General features: G+C 37.6%; 1 protein-coding gene across 2 annotated transcripts in view; it reads right to left on the bottom strand.

Annotated features, from left to right (window-relative positions):
- The window catches only part of ZFAND3 (zinc finger AN1-type containing 3), a 335,919-nt gene that overhangs the window by 304,589 nt on the left and 17,189 nt on the right, over positions 1-14,141 (bottom strand). Inside the window, exon 2 of one of the 2 annotated variants that reach the window (XM_028479770.2) lies at positions 6,757-6,871. The exons of the other annotated variant lie outside the window; for it this stretch is intronic. The gene's annotated coding sequence lies outside the window, so the exon portion shown is untranslated. The remainder of the gene's footprint in view (positions 1-6,756; positions 6,872-14,141) is intronic. 2 annotated transcript variants of the gene reach the window in all.

The following is a 14,141-nucleotide window of genomic DNA, read 5'->3' as shown; positions in this document are numbered from 1 at the left end:
CGCGCAGGCTCAGCGGCCATGGCTCACGGGCCCAGCCGCTCCGCGGCACGTGGGATCCTCCCAGACCGGGACGCGAACCCGGTTCCCCTGCATCGGCAGGCGGACGCGCAACCACTGCGCCACCAGGGAAGCCCTAACAACTTTTAAATGCCTTTCTGGTGCACTAAGATGATGGCAAATGCCATTCTTAGCTATGCTTTCACAGAATGAAAGATGGTACCAGCCCCCAAATAGATACCTATTTTTAACAATGAGTAGACCCTGGGCTCTAACTTATTTCTCTTTCTCATCCCACCAGCCACATTCTCCTGCACAGTATGGCACTTCCAGTTAGCACAGTGCCCAGTAAAGGGAGGAGGACTGTGAAAGTGGAAACTGCTTTGACTTCCTTCTTTCAAGCTTTGACGGGTACTAGGTAAAAGGAGAACAGTTTCAGAACTTCCCCCCATGCCTCCAGCAACTCTGTGCTAGGCCTCCTTGCAAACCATTTCCCATGTTCTCCTCTTGAGGCCTCTGCCATACTCCCAAACCCAAAAAAAATAGCAACACGGCTGGATGCATATGAAAAAGATCGGCAAAACGTCAAATCAGAGAGATGAGGGGCAGAAAAAAAAGGAAAATAGTTCCTCCCCTGAATATCTTTAAGTTTTCATAAACTATCCACATCTCTAACCTATTCTCTTTAGACCAATTCCTTGCTCCTAAGAAATTCCATCAGGAAACAGATAAAGGAAAGATGAAATTCAGAACATTTTGCTCTGCTTCTGGTTATTAATGTCAAGTAAAGAACCAAGGTGGAAAGTAAAGAACCACAAGAAAAGTTACAAGTTTTTGAAATTATCACAGGTTTTGTGAGGTTCTTCTCTGACGTATCATTAAGCATTGAGGACTCACTGTTAGCTATAAGCACTTGCAAGGGCCCTTCCCAACCCTCAGTTTATCAGCAGATTCCCTAAAAGGATAGAACAAAGGTTCAACAAGTTCCAACTACCAATATTTCTTCCAAAAATCATTTATTAGAGTCTTATGATCTCAGATTCAAGTTATTCCACTTACTAAACTCTAATATTCCAATTTACTTTCTCTCAGAGGAAAATACACAATACATATATCCAGATAAAATATGAACTGATAAATGAATTCTATAAAAACTTGATAAACAAAGAATAATATAAGTACGGTTTAGCAAATTTAGATGTTAAAAAAAAAAGATTATTCAAAAATGACCAAAGGGGGCTTCCCTGGTGGCGCAGTGGTTGAGAATCCACCTGCCGATGCAGGGGACACGGGTAAAGATCCCACATGCCGCGGAGCGGCTGGGCCCATGAGCCATGGCTGCTGAGCCTGCGCGTCCGGAGCCTGTGCTCCGCAACGGGAGAGGCCACAACAGTGAGAGGCCCGTGTACCACAAAAAAAAAAAAAAAAAAAGACCAAAGGATCACCCATGCTAAATACATTAATAATATAGAGCAACTTGAAGAGCAAGAGATTGAGGAGAGGGAATCATGTAGCGTTATTTTTAAAGCAGTATAACACGTGCAAAGTTAAGAGATAATCTTATTACACCCAGCATTAGTTAGACATCTATTAACTTTTGGGATATGTTCCAATCCTTTTTTTTTTTTTTTAAAGAAACAAGGATCCACCCTGATGGTAGAAAAATTATCAGAGCTTTGTGTTAAAGAAACATGGGATGTCTGATCCAGAGAAGAAAAGGAAAAGAGGTCTCGTTTACCAAAGATTGTTGGATATATTAAAGGTTTTTTTTAATGAGAAAAATGCCAAGTAAGTGCAAAACAGGCTCAAATGTCAAGTCATTAGGCAAACATGGTCTCTGAACAAGAATACAGTGGACCACAAAGTTCCCAAAACAAAACTCTCATATTAGCTCTCAGTGTTGCCTTTGGCTTCACGGAGACAGGCAGGATTTTACAAAATTGGACCACAAGTGAGGACAGGCACACTTCTGTTTAAAAAGCAAATCACCTTAATAGTCAGTAGACAGTGGGCTAAAAGCACTAAGATAATGGATCAACACATAATGGATCAGATGGTTTTGCAACTGGGGTGTGCAAAGGGCTAGGGTATCTCACAAACCATACCTAAAATCAAATCAAGGCAACTAGAAAAAACAAGGCTGGACTACAAAGTTACCTAAGAAAATTACAATCAATTCTAGCCCATTTCCTGATGTCAGGTAAGAATGCTTGCTGATAAGTGACTTTTGTAGTTATAATTTAAAAAGCAAATTAGGGTATCTATAAACAGGAGAACAGAGAAACAAAATAGTGGTATATTCACACAATAGAAACTATTAAAAAGTATACAATAAAAAAAAACAAACTACTGATATACCCAAGACTGATGAAAGTCAAAAACATTACACTGAGTCAAGGAAGCCTTACAAAGAGTACATACCATGTGATTCCATTTACATGACTTCCAAATCAGGCAAAAATGATCTACAGTAGGAAAAAAATTTTTCCCAGCGAGGGAAGAACAGGGAGCAGAATGAGTGGAAAGAAACATGAGGGAACTTTTCACAGTGAGAGTACAATATAATATAGTATATACAGTATGATGTATATCTTGATAGAGGTTTGGGTTACACAGATAAGTACATGTGTCAAAACTCATCAAACAGTATACTTAAGATTTTTCTGTTTTCCACTCTAAACTGTAATTCAAATTTTTTAAAAAGTTAATAATAATAATATTGAAATATTGGGGGGTAAATGTACCGATGTCTGCAATTTACTTGGAAAATAAAAAAATAAGATAACAGAGTAGAAAGCAAATAAAGCAAAATATTACAGAATCTGGGTGGTAGGTAAACAGGTGTACAATTTGTGTACAATTCTTTCAATTTCTTTTTCATGATAAATACAATTATTTCATGATAAAATGTTAGGGAAAAAACGAAAATGTGATATTAGTAAAACAGTCTCTTTCCATTAAGCTATTACTCAAAGAATTAAGCCTCATTTGGAGCCTCTCTTTGGAATAGGGACTATCATTACCCACCTTCATTACTGGAGTAAAATATTTACTCAAGACCATCCAGTTCCCTCTGTGCTGATTCTTCTATCACCCAACAAACTTCTAACCAATTACTGTTCCTCAAGTACCCTGAATTCACAAAAGGGATGCTCTGGACTGAGGCAAACATATAAAAGCATTATAGTCACAGATGAAGTACAGCCTAAAAAGCTTTTAATCAATTGGTTCCGTGCTTTATTAATGTAATTAATCTTCCTCTTATCTCTGGTTTTTCTAATCAACTGGTCTCTTATGAGTCTGGTTAGCATAATTACCCTCCCCAAAAGTCTTAGGAAACCTTCAATATAAGTTTCTAGTTTGGGAAGCAAAGGACCAGGCTACAGATAGCAAGGTCTCAAAAACAGACACTGAGATTTCCCTGTTGGCGCAGTGGTTAAGAATCTGCCTGCCAATACAGGGGACACAGGTTTGATCCCTGGTCCAGGAAGATCCCACATGCTGCAGAGCAACTAAGCCTGTGTGCCACAACTACTTAGCCTGTGCTCTAGAGCCCGCGAGCCAGAACTACTGAGCCCGTGTGCTGCAACTACCGAAGCGCACGCACCTAGAGCCCGTGCTCCACAACAAGAGAAGCCACCACAATGAGAAGCCTGCGCACCTCAATGAAGAGTAGCCCGCGCTCGCCACAACTAAAGAAAGCCCACGCGCAGCAACAGAGACCCAACACAGCCAAAAATAAATTGATTTGATTTTTTTTTAAGTAAGTGTAAATTTGTAATTTAAAGGAAAAAAAAAAAAAAAAAGCAACACCAACCTTGTGAAGGTAACCAGGCCTGAAGCAGCCAGCTGGTTTTCTCACATGTAAAATTCCAATATCTGTCCTGCCCAAAACAGGCTTGTGAGGATAAATAAGATAACATACATGAAACCATTTTAAAAATAAAGTTCTACACAAGTGTTATATATTATTATGATTCCATGATGTTACTAACAACCTCTCAAAACCACCTGTGCTGCTGGACAAATAAGGAAAGAATTATTTAAACAGATTATTACCATAAAGGAATAAGGTCACTTAAGAGAACTTTCCAGTACAAACACCTGACCCACACAGCGATTAGTGTTGACTCACAGATATCTCTATGAGTCAAGAACTACTACCCCCCATTTACAACAGGTCTTTTTGTCTCACTCACATTCAAGTACACAAAGTAATAGGGGAGACAGACACTGTTGAGTTTAATGGCTTACTGGCATTATTCTGGGAGTGCTACTAAATACCTCTTGCAAATCCGACGTTCACAACACTACTAAACAATTAAAAAGGTGCTAATTCAAGCAGTTATCACCAAGTAAATTATCTTGTCCATTTCAAACAGATTCCCCGTGAAGATCAGCAGCAGCACCTAAGGCTTTATATCACGACCTCATCATGGTTTTGAAAATAAATTTCTCCTAATCCCTACAGCTACTCAACAGATTCAGCATAACTTTAAGATTATTCATTTCAGGCTATCATCAAAAAGTCTACAAACAATACATGCTGCAGAGGATGTGGAGAAAAGGGAACCCTCGTACACTGCTGATGGGAATGTAAATTGGTGTAGCCACTGTGGAAAACAGTACGGAGGTTCCTTAAAAAACTAAAAGTAGGGACCTCCCTGGTGGCACAGTGTGAAGAATCTGGCTGCCAATGCAGGGGACATGGGTTCGAGCCCTGGTCCAGCAAGATCCCACATGCCACAGAGCAACTGAACCCGGGTGCCACAACTACTGAGGCTGCGTTCTAGAGCCTGCGAGCCACAACTACTGAAGCCCATGCACCTAGAGCCCATGCTCCACAACAGAAGCTACCGCAATGAGAAGCCCACGCACCGCAACAAAGAGCAGTCCCCACTTACTGCAACTAGAGAAAGCCCACACAAGCAACAATGACCCAATGCAGCCAAAAATAAATTAAAATAAATTTAAAAAAATAAAAGTATAACTACCAGCAACAATCCAGCAATTCCAATTCTCGCTATACAGTGGGAAAAAATGAAAACTTTAATTTGAAAAAATCCATGCACCCCAATGTTCATAGCAGCACTATTTATAGCTGCCAAGACATGGAAGCAACCCAAGTGCCCATCAACAGAAGATTGGCTTAAGAAGATGTGATATATATATATATACATATACATATTATACATATATATAAAATACATATGTATAGGGGCTTCCCTGGTGGTGCAGTGATTGAGAGTCCGCCTGCAGATGCAGTGGACACGGGTTCGTGCCCCAGTCCGGGAGGATCACACATGCCGCGGAGTGGCTAGGCCCATGAGCCATGGCCGCTGAGCCTGCGCGTCCGGAGCCTGTGCTCCGCAACGGGAAAGGCCACAACAGTGAGAGGCCCGCGTACTGCCAAAAAAAAAAAATATATATATATATGTATGTATATATGTAATGGAACATTACTCAGCCATAAAAATTACGGAGCCTGTGCTCCACAACGGGAAAGGCCACAACAGTGAGAGGCCCGCGCACTGCCAAAAAAAAAAATATATATATATATATATATGTATATATGTAATGGAACATTACTCAGCCATAAAAAAATATTGCCATTTACAGCAACATGAATGAACCTAGAGAATAAGTCAGAGAAAGACAAATAAATATGATATCATTTATATGTGGAATCTAAAAAATAATACAAATGAATCAATATACAAAACAGAAACAGACTCACAGACAGAAAACAAACTTACGTTACCAAGGGGAGGCGGGGGGAAGGACAAATTAGGAATATGGGATTAACAGATATTTTATATTTAAAATAGATAACCAATAAGGATTTACTATATAGCACAGGGAATTATACCCAATACCTTATAATAACTCATAATGAACATAATCTGCAAAATAAACAAAAAAAGATTATTCATTCATATGGGAAATAGTACCATACTTGAAGACAGGGTCATCTGCAGAAAACTGAGACATATTTAAGAGTACACTTTCTCTCCCTCTCAAAAAAAAAAAAAAAATTCTCTCCCTCTCTTTTTTTTAAAGTAGTGAGCTTCAGGAAAAAATAAGCTTTCTTTTAAGAATTTTAGTTTAAGCCTAAAATTCTAAGCTCAAAGTTTATAATCACCACATACCCTGTGGACAAAAGAAACAAAAAGAAAAAGGGGCTGATTAAAGTTTATCCCAAGGCCTTCATCATTCATTATTTACTGATTACTTATAATGTGCTCAGCACCATTATAAATTAAGATACAAAAATGTATCCTTTATACAACCCTATAATAACAGAAATCTGGTAAGAGGCAGGAAATGCATACTAATTCCCTTGGCCAATTTTTCCAAGGGTCAACAAAGGCTCTTCTTTGTCCCACAAGCAATTCAACTGTACAAAAAAAAATAAAAAATAAAGATGAAAATATTTAAACACTTGCTCTTCAACACAGCAATGACCCACCTAAAACAAGAGTTAACAAGTTGTGGACATAAGTTATCTTTCGTATCAGAATCTGAATACAAAATACCATTTAAAGCTCTTTTTTGATTCAGCAGGGCTTCCACAAAACACACATTTAAAAGCCAAGCCCAGCCAAAGTCCTTGTAACATTTGGGAGGGAAAGTCTAAATTTCAAATGTTTAAATGGAAGAAAAGATGGCATGCTATATGTGAATAGAATGTGACAAATATTAAATGCAGTCCAGCTACTTGCATTTAACCTTCTATATAAAGGAATTACCACTACTTACCAAGTAGTTTAGAGTGGGATTGTAGCATAGTGAGAGGAATACAAGCTCTGAAGAGTCAGGCCACTGATTTGCTATGCAAAATCTTGGAAAACAGACTAAGCTTCAATTTCCTCGTCTGTAAAACAGGAAACCACTAGTTCACAACCACACATAATCCTCATAATCCTATGAGGATTAGGAAAATAATACATATAAAGTGACAGTCATCCTGTAAATGGTAGCAACTGTTACTGCTTCCAGTAGTAATGTATATTTGAGCTAATACCTTAAAAAAAAAAGAAAGACTGAAACAAAAAGAAATTAGAAAATACTCTGAAATGAAAACAATACACCAAAATTTACAGGATGCAGTTAAGGGAGTGCTTAGAGGGAAATTTATATCTGTCTATGACTATATTAAAAAAAGAAGAAAGATCTCAAATCAAACTAATCTTCCACCTTAAAACATGAGAAAAAGAGCAAATTAAACGTAAAGAAAGCAGAAGAAATGAAATAATAAAGCTGAACAGAAAGTAATGCTATAAAAAAAGAGAAAAACTATAAAGTAAGTAAATTAAAAGTTGGTTCTTTGAAAAAATTCAACAAAACTGACGAACTTTAGCTGGACTGACCAAGAAAAAACAAAGAGAAGACCCAAATTATTAAACTCAGGAATGAAAGACAGGACATCACAACCAACGCTACAGATAATTAAAAAGATATAAGGGAAGATAACTTTGATGAAATGGATAAATTTCTAGAAAAACACAAAGTACGAAAACTCACAAGAAAAATTACAAAATCTGAATAGCCCTACAAGTAAGGAGATGGAATTGGTAATTTTAAAACTTTCCACCAAGAAAAGCCCAAGCACAGATGGATTCACTGATGAATTTTACCAAATATTTAAAGAAGAATGAACACCAATTCTTCACACTCTTCCCAAAAAAATGGAAGAGGAGGGAACACATACCAATTCATTCTATGAGCCCAGTATTACCCTGACACCAAAACCAGACAAGGATATCACAACAAAAGAAAACTAGAAACCAAAATATCATATAGTCACAAAAATCCTCAATAAAATACTAGCAAACCAAATCCAGCAACAAATAAAAAGGATTATACACTAAGACCAAATAGGATTTATCCCAGGAATGCAAGGCTGGTTTAGCATCAGAAAATTAACCAAACTAATAGATCATGTAGTGAAAGATTAAAAGGACAAAAAAAACCACATGACAGTCTCAATTAGACACAGAAAAAGCATTTGACCAAATCCAATACCCCTTCATGAAAATAAAGAAATAAATAAACTCAACAAACTAAGGATACAAAGGAACTTCTTCATCCTGATAAAAGGGATTTACAAAAAAACTAAAATCATCACCACTGCTAACTTCATTACTTAATGGTGAAAGACTGAAAGCTTCCCCCATAAGATCCAGAATAAGAAAAGGACGTCTGCTTTCATCATTTCTATTTAACCTTGTATTACAAGTTCTTGGCAGGGCAATTAAGCAAGAAAACGAAATAAAAGGCATCCAGATTGGGGAAAAAAAAGAAGTAAAACTATCCCTATTTGCAGATGACATCATCTCGTATACAGAAACATCCTAAGGAATTCACTAAAAAATTACTGGAGCTAAGCTCAGCAAGTTTGCAGGATACAAGAACGACACGCAAAAATCAATTGTATTTCTATATGCTATCACTACACAATCTGAAAATGAAATTAAGAAAACAATTCCACTTATGAGTATCAAAACAAATAAAATAGGTATAAATTTAACAAACAAGTGCAAGCCTTATACACTGAAAACTATAAAACATTGTTGAAAGAAATTGAAGACATAGGACTTCCCAGGTGGTCCAGTGGTTAAGACTCTGCCTTCCAATGTGGGGGTGGAGGGGGGCATGGGTTCAATCCCTGGTCAGAGAACTAAGATCCCACATGACACGTGGTGCAGCCAAAAAAAAAGTAAAAGAAATTGAACACACAGATAAATGAAAAGATATCTCAACATTCAAGTGTAGGAAGACTAAACACTGTTAACATGGCAACAGTCCCCAAATTAACCTAAGAGATGCAATGCAATCCCTTATCAAATTCCTAGCTGGTTTTGCAGAAATTGACAAGCTGATCCTAAAATTCATATGGAAATGCAAAGGACCCAAAATACTCAAAACAATCTTGATGAAGAAGAACAAAGTTGGAGGAATCACTCTTTCTGATTTCAAAACTTCCTAGAAAGTAAGTATCCAAGACAGTGGGATATAGGCATCAATGGAATAAAACTGTGAGTCCAGAAGTAAACTTTTACATTTACGGTTAACTGATTTTTGACAAGGGTGCCAAGACAATTCAATGGGGGAAAGAATAGTTTTTTCAACAAATTGTGTGGGGGCAATCAGATTACCCACATGCAAAAGAATAAAGGAGGAACCCTGTCTCACACTACATATAAAAATTAACTCAAAATGGATCAACAATTTAAACAAAAGAGCTAAGACTTTAAGACATAATTTTAATTATACAACATAGTTGTAAACCTTCATGATCTTGGATCAGGCAACATTTTCTTAGATATGACATCAAAAACACAAGCAACCAAAAAAAAAAGATAAATTGGACTTCATCAGAATTAAAAACTTCTGCGCCTAAAAGGACACTATCTCAAAAAAAAGTGAAAAACCACCTATGGAATGGGAGAAAGTATATGTAAATCGTATATCTGATAAGGACTAGCAACCAAAATATATACCAATAAAAAAAGGTTTATAACTCAACAATAAAAACACATAACCCAACTGAAAAACGGACAAAGGAGTGAACAAGCATTTCTCCAAAGAAGATATACAAATGGCCAACAGGCACATGAAAAGATGTTCAACGTCATTAGGAAAAGCAAATCAAAACCACAATGAGATGCTACTTCATACCCACTACGATGGATATGATCAAAAAGATGGGCAAGGATATGGAGACACTGGAACCCTCATACATTGCTGATGGGAATGTAAAATGGTGCAGCCACTCTGGAAAACAATATGGTAGTTACTCAAAAAGTTAAAAATCGAATTACCACATGACCCACCTTCCCCTCCTAGGTATATATCCAAGACAGTTGAAAACAGGTGTTCAAACAAAAACTTGTACACAAATGTTCATGGCATTATTCATACTAGCCAAAAACTGATAACCCACAATGTCCATCAACTGATGAATGGATAAACAAAATGTGGTATACCCATACAAAGGAATATTATTCAAGCATAAAAAGAAATGAAGTACTAATACATGCTACAACACAGATGAACCTTAAAACCATTTTACTAAGTGAAAGAAGGCAGACACAAAAGGCCACATATTTTATGATTCCATTTATATAAAATGTTCAGAACTGGCAAATCAATAAAAACAGAGAGTTAGATTTGTGACTGCCAGAGGGAAAGAGCAATGTGGAGTGACTGCTAATGGGTACATGATTTCTTTTTGAGGTAAAAATTTTCTGGAGCTTGATGGTGGTGACAGCTGCACAACTTTCTGAATATACTAAAAATCACTAAACTGTACACTTTTAAAGGATGAATTTTAAGGTATGTGAATTGTACTTTCTATGTTCAATAATATAATATTAAGGCCATATTCAAAAATTTTCAATCTCTTAACTAGAAAATGATAATCCCAAGGTTTTAGCTAAAACAAATATCATCAGCAGCACTTCAAACATGCATGAAATTCTGAGCCAGGAGATCAAGCACCACCTTTCTAATCTTTCTGGGTTAAAATACTGCAAGTTGCCCTTGCCTGCAGATCTAGGCAATGCCCTGGACCTTCTTGTCAGTCTCCATGTTGTAAAGCAGCAGGGAGTCAAAACAGCTTCAGGCTGGGATATTCTAAAATCCAGCAACAGCAAGTTGCCAATATACTTATGAGACTATTAAACCATAACCATATAATTTTAAACAAACTTAAGGTGTACCTTTGTGCATTTAACATTAACACATATTTAACATTAACATATTTACCATTAACACAACAGTATACAATTGTACTTTAATAAGAGCTCATCTAAAATTTCAAATGACCTAACTGTTCTTGATCACAGAATTCAAATGCTGAAATGCTTAAAATTCCTTACAGTCATAATAGAGCAGTCATATAGCTAAATAAACGGAAGACTTTATAGAAAATAACATGCAGTAAAATAATATTTTCACAATACATGAAAAATGCAGTTTGACCTTAACTCTCAATCACACTACATATGGACTAATATGCACTCTCTTCTGTGTCATACTGACACACAACTATAATAATGAGTAAAACAGTATAAATCAGTATCAGCCAAGAAGAGTGCGCCCTCATATTACTTCATACCTCACTTAATTTTTCCTAAATATATACTGAACTTTATTTTGAAGAAACAAATTTTACTAACTCCCACATGATCAGTTTCTTTCTACGCCATCCCAACCTATGGGCGGGAGGTAAGGAGGGAATAGAGAGAATTTATCTATATATTGTCTTCAGCAACACAGATGCACTTTTAAAATATAACATGCGACTGGAAAGACTTCAGAAAAGACATCTAAATATTAGGGATGAAGTGCAGATTAAACAGACTTCTTTCTAGAAAACCCAAAGCTGAGAAAGGAGGATTAAATCTATAAAATTAAGTAAAATATCAAGACAAATGAGGTGAGTGCAATCTTGTCCACCAGAAACTAAACGACCTCAGAACAAGATACCTCTTAAAATCTAAAATGTTGGAAGTTCAAGCTTTGGTTTTTTTAGAAATATAAACTAGATTAGGAACCAAGATGGTGGAGTAGAAGGATGTGCTCTCACTTGCTCTTGCGAGAACACCAGAATCACAACGAGCTGCTGGACAATCATCAACAGGAAGACGCTGAAACTCACCTAAAAAGATACCCCACATCCAAAGAAAGAGGAGAAGCCACAATGAGACGCTAGGAGGGGCGCAATCACAGTAAAATCAAATCCCATAACTGCTGGGTGGGTGACTCACAAACTGGAGAATACTTATACCACAGAAGTCCACCCACTGGAGTGAAGGTTCGGAGCCCCACGTCAGGTTCCCAACCTGGGGATCCGGCAATGGGAGGAGGAATTCCTAAAGAATCAGACTTTGAAGGATAGTGGGATTTGATTGCAGGACTTCGACAGAACTGGGGGAAACAGAGACTCCACTCCTGGAGGGCAAACACAAAGTAGTGTGCTCATCGGGAACCATGGGAAGGAACAGTGACCCCAGGGGAGACTGAACCACACCAACCTGCTAGTGTTGGTGGGTCTCCTGCAGAGGCGGGTGGTGGCTGTGGCTCAACGTGGGGGCCAAGGACACTGGCAGCAGAATTTCTGGGAAGTACTCCTTGGCGTGAGCCCTCCCAGCGTCAGCCATTAGCCCCAGCAAAGAGCCCAGGTAGGCTCCAGTGTTGGGTTGCCTCCGATCAAACAACCAACATAGAGGGAACCCAACCCCATCCATCAGCAGGGAAGAGGTTAAAGTTTTACTGAGCTCTGCCCACCAGAGCAACACTCAGCTCTACCCACCACCAGTCCCTCCCATCAGGGAACTTGCACAAGCCTCTTAGATAGCCTCATCCACCAGAGGGCAGACAGCAGAAGCAAGAAGAACTACAATCCTGCAGTCTGTTGAACAAAAAGCACATTCACAGAAAAACAGACAAGATGAAAAGACAGAGGGCTATGTACAAGATGAAAGAACAAAATAAAACCCAGAAAAACAACTAAATGAAGTGGAGATAGGCAACTTTCCAGAAAAAAAATTCAGAAAAATGATAGTGAAAAGATGCAGACCTTGGAAAAAGAATGGAGGCAAAGATGGAGAAGATGCAAAAAATGTTTAACAAACACCTAGGAGAATTAAAGAAAAAACAAACAGAGATAAACAATACAATAACTGAAATGAAAAATACACCAGAAGGAATCAATAGCAGAATAACGGAGGCAGAAAAACGGATAAGTGACCTGGAAGACAGAATGGTGGAATTCACTGCTGCAGAACAGAATAAAGAAAAACGAATGAAAAGAAATGAAGACAGCCTAAGAGACCTCTGGAAAAACATTAAACGCAACAACATTCGCATTATAGGGGTCCCAGAAGGAAAAGAGAGAGAGAAAGGACCCGAGAAAATTTTGAAGACATTATAGTTGAAAACTTCCCTAACATGGGAAAGGAAATAGCCACCCAAGTCCAGGAAGCGCAGACAGTCCCATACAGGATAAACACAAGAAAAAACATGCCGAGACACACAGTAATCAAACTGGCAAAAATTAAAGACAAAGAAAAATTATTGAAAGCAGCAAGGGAAAAACGACAAATAACTTGCAAGGGAACTCCCATAAGGTTAACAGCTGATTTCTAGGCAGAAACTCTACAACACAAAAGGGAGTAGCATGATATACTTAAAGAGATGAAAGGGAAGAACCTACAACCAAGATTACTCTATCCAGCAAGGATCTCATTCAGATTCCATGGAGAAATCAAAAGCTTTACAAACAAGCAAAAGCTAAGAGAATTCAGCACCACCAAACCAGCTCTACAACAAATACTAAAGGAACTTCTCTAAGTAGGAAACACAAGAGAAGAAAAGGACAAGACCCATCTATATGCTGTCTACAAGAGACCCATTTCAGACCTAGGGACACATACAGACTGAAAGTGAGGGAATGGAAAAAGATATTCCATGCCAGTGGAAATGAAAAGAAAGCTGGAGTAGCAATACTCATACCAGATAAGATAGACTTTAAAATAAAGAGTAACACAATAATAGTGGGGGACTTTAACACCTCACTTACACCAATGGACAGATCATCCAAACAGAAAATTAATAAGGAAACACAAGCTTTAAATGACACAACAGACCAGATAGATTTCATTGATATTTATAGGACATTCTATCCAAAAGCAGATTACACTTTCTTCTCAAGGGCGCATGGAACATTCTCCAGGATAGATCATATCTTGGGTCACAAATCAAGTCTCAGTAAATTAAAGAAAACTGAAACCATATCAAGCATCTTTTCTGACCACAATGCTATCAGATTAGAAATCAATTACAGAGAAAAAATACATAAAAAACACAAACACATGGAGTCTAAACAATACATTACTAAATAACCAAGAGATCACTGATGAAATCAAAGAGGAAATCAAAAAATATCTAGAGACAAATGACAAATAAAACACGACGACCCAAAACCTATGGGATGCAGCAAAAGCAGTTCTAAGAGAGAAATTTATAGCTATACAAGCCTACCTCAGGAAACAAGAAAAATCTCAAATAAACAATCTAACCTTACACCTAAAGGAACTAGAGAAAGAAGAACAAACAAAACTCAAAGTTAGCAGAAG

This window comes from Physeter macrocephalus, chromosome 18 (genome assembly GCF_002837175.3).
Source record: "Physeter macrocephalus isolate SW-GA chromosome 18, ASM283717v5, whole genome shotgun sequence".
NCBI classification, from domain to species: domain Eukaryota; kingdom Metazoa; phylum Chordata; class Mammalia; order Artiodactyla; family Physeteridae; genus Physeter; species Physeter macrocephalus.
This window is presented reverse-complemented; position numbering and strand designations above follow the sequence as displayed.